Raw genomic sequence first — 3,843 nt, forward strand, 5'->3', positions numbered from 1 at the left:
CCGGTCTCCTCTATGCACAAAACAAATTTTTTGATTCGGCATTAGTTTTACGACAACTTATAACAATCATATACATATCCTTTTCGACAGTGCAACATTGGGTGTGCTTTTGATTTTCAAGAACGAAGAACGAATTTTAAGTGTCATCTGAAAAATTGTAGATTGCCATACAAAACATTGAACTTCGCAATTTAAATATCTCTTTGACATCTTCTTGGGGATTTGAGTACATTTCCAATACACTTAACGGATCATCGCCTCGTCTCCCGTCCAGTTTATTTACCATGGGCAACGTTCCCGCGTCTTTAACATTTGCATTTGGAGAATTGAAAAAATTGCGATCTCCCAGGACCCTCGTCACAATGAAGGTTAATAACATATTTTATTTTATTTTAATCTTATAGTATGAATTTAAAAGAAAAATGTCGCCTTGTGTTCCCCGATGAACATTTTGTCTAGAACACGGAACGGAATTCATCTTCAAAACAATATTTTTTTAAAGAAGTTTTTTAGGGTACTAAGTTAAATTATAACAAGCTGGCTACGAAGCACGTACTTGAAATTTTTGCCCAGTGGCGTACTTCTGCATGGTCAAGGAGGTAACATTTTTGTTTTAATGGCTAAACTACTAAAAAAAATTTTCCATTAAATATTATTGAACAGTACTTTCCTTTGATATTGTAGCATAAAAGGTCAAGAAGTCGATCTTCCTGTTTCACATTAGCGACTTCACCGGGGGATGTACGTATTATGGCATGTTAACAGTAATAAATATTATTGTAGCACCATGGTACATTTTGAAATTCAACAATGGTAGGTACCTAATTAAGTATACTAATAGGTACGTTGTTTGTTTACTTTAACTAAGCAATTAACCCCGAGATCGTTTACTCACCTACAGTAGAGGTATAATACACCAGTGGCGCTTACATGATGTATATGTACTTATATTAATTAATTATAGGTACTATATACCTACTGGTAGGTAACCCTTGTTTATTGTTGTCTGTCAGTTATTATATTTATAGATACATATAACATGCTCATTATATTTTTTTGCTTTTATTTCAACTTTTGTAAAAAAATACCTATCTAGGTATATATTTGACCTTTTGTATTAGGGACCATGCATCCGGAAAGTTACCACAATGCATAAATATTGTTAGGCACATAGAAAAGGTAAACAATATACCATTTACAGACAAAAATAAAATATTGTTTCCTTTTCAAGGAATTGTCAGTATATGTAAACAATCCAAAATATTTTATATTTTCAAAAAATCCCATATCATTCTTCAATAATACCTATTGGGATAAAGAATTTAATTGTGTGACACTTCCGACTACTTATCAAAAATCTTTACGAAAATTTCTTTGTCATTGTCACAAACTATTTTTTACCAAATTTCAAGTTAATAAATTCCTTCAGTAAGAAGTATTTATCAAAAATGAATGAATAAACTGAGACTACCAAAATAACCATCTTTGTAATACCAATACACAAGGGATTATAAAATATAAATTTTAAAAAAATGCTTAGGTCGAACCGTTATCCACGATTGTCACGACCATTGGGAAAACCGTTAAAAATTATTACCAATATCACGTAACACCTTACCTAAACTAGTGAATGGGACAAGCCCACTAAGCAGATAAAAATTCTCACATTTTACAATGAAAAAACAAGAATTATGTTATGAAAATAGCCGCGTTATTTTATCGAAAATTCTTTACGATTAATTTTGCCAATTTGATCATTTTTGATGTGTAGTTCTTTGCATCCCATTAGCCATCAGGTAAAAATGCAAATCGAGTCACAGAAGGTATGGTCCGCTATGACCACACTGCGAAAAATTTATGCACGTACAAACTGGCTCTCGTTTCTGACCTAAGAGTCTTTAGCAAGTCATGCATCAGAGGGAGTAATCTAGCTTATTGCTGACACTAGTCACAGAAGAACTGAAAGTGCGGTATAAAGTTATAATTTAGACAATTTTAATGGAAACATATTCATCATTTACGTATACAGGCTGATTTAAATTCGGAGGCCACCATGGGGATCTCGGGAACTGCAAAAAGTAGGTAGGTAGTTTAAATTAGGTAAAGTTAGGTATTTTGATGCTTAGCAAAATTCATTTTTGAAACTGAAAAAATTCCCCCTACTTTCTGAGATATCCGGAAAAAACGAAATTTTGCAAAATCGTTTTTATTTTTTAATAAAGTTATTTAAACATTTTTTTAAATAAATAACACATTATTATGGCCACTTTTTTCCTTCTACAAGATAGTTTTTAATTTTTAATCCAACGTTTCGTCTCCGGTTAAACATCATCAACTTTGTTTTTCTTATGGAAGTAATTTTTACTGTTTGTGTCATTTGATAGGGAATTGTTTTCTGATTTCAAAAATGTAAAGATCACAATTTTTTTAATATTGTTAAAATATCGTCTTTTTGCCTAGAAAACTTTGTCTTGGGTGGTGTACGTAGGTAGTTTCTTGCGCTTCTTATTAAAAGATAGTCATGTTTACATTTTTGAAATCAGAAAAAAATTCTCTATCAAATGACACAATAAGTAAAAATGACTTCGATGAGAAAAAACAAAGTTGATGATGGTTGACTGGAGACGCAACGTCAAACTTAAAATTGAAAATAGCATCTTATAAAGGGAAATAGTGACCGGAATAATGTGTCATTTATTTCAAAATATCTCTTTAAATATAACTTCAGTAAAAAATAAAAACAATTTTGCAGAATTTCGTTTTTTTTTCCGGATATCTTCGAAAGTAGCCGGAATTTTTTCAGTTTCAAAACTGCATTGTGTTGAGCATCAAAGTAGGAAACTTTGCCAAATTTAAACTACCTGCCCACACTGAAAAAAAAAGAAATGTTGTCGCAACTAACAATTAGTTACTCCAACTAATTTTTTTAGTAGCTATAGCCTCAACAAAATTATTTGCTGTAGGAAATCAACATAACTTGTTGGAAGTAAATTTGTTCCAGTAGCTAAAACAATTACTTGTGACAAATTATACAAGTTAGTTAAGAAAGCATACCATTTTTGTTTGAGGAACTAAATAAGCTTGCAAAAAAATTTGTCCCTGTAACAAGTAATGCTTAGTCGCAGCAGCAGAGCGGTATTGTTATATAAACTAACGAGTATTTGCTGGACCTCCTAATTTGTCCTTTTTTATCTTTGTTGTAGTAGCATACCATTTATGCTGGAAACTCATAAATTGTCTCAAATGATTAGTTGGATTAACTATGAATCCTGGTTGGAACAATAAATTTTCCGCTCTCTCTGCATCGTCCACGCGTTTTGGTGATGTCAATTAAAACAAATCACTTTTTTTTTAAAATACACATTTATTAAATCACTTACTGTTTACCTAACTACAAAAGAAAAACTTTTTTATCATTAACATCTCCAAAGACAAAATATAAAACACTTAAATTAAAACCGAGATTAAAACTTACCTACACTACATGTAAACAGCTTTTACATATACAGCGTGTTTCGAAATTCGCGCACACGGACTATGGGATGGTGTTATACAAAGAAAACTGAATAAAAAGTTCCTCGACCAGTTTCTGATCAGACCGGCACTTTTCGAGTTGTCGTTGTTCGAAAAATCTAAAAATGAAAATGCCGGAAAACAAAAGATAGTTCAAAACAATTTATGGATTAAAGTTACACTTACCTTCAAACACCAAAAGTAGTTCCGGGAATCCCCATTGTTCCAATATATCACCTACACTTTGTTCAGCCATTGAAAAAACATTAAAATACTAAAAGTTCGTAATGTAAATAACCGAAATTCAGTAGGTACAAGATTGGCGACTTA

Source organism: Photinus pyralis, unplaced genomic scaffold (genome assembly GCF_008802855.1).
Source record: "Photinus pyralis isolate 1611_PpyrPB1 unplaced genomic scaffold, Ppyr1.3 Ppyr1.4_LG5, whole genome shotgun sequence".
Classification (NCBI taxonomy): domain Eukaryota; kingdom Metazoa; phylum Arthropoda; class Insecta; order Coleoptera; family Lampyridae; genus Photinus; species Photinus pyralis.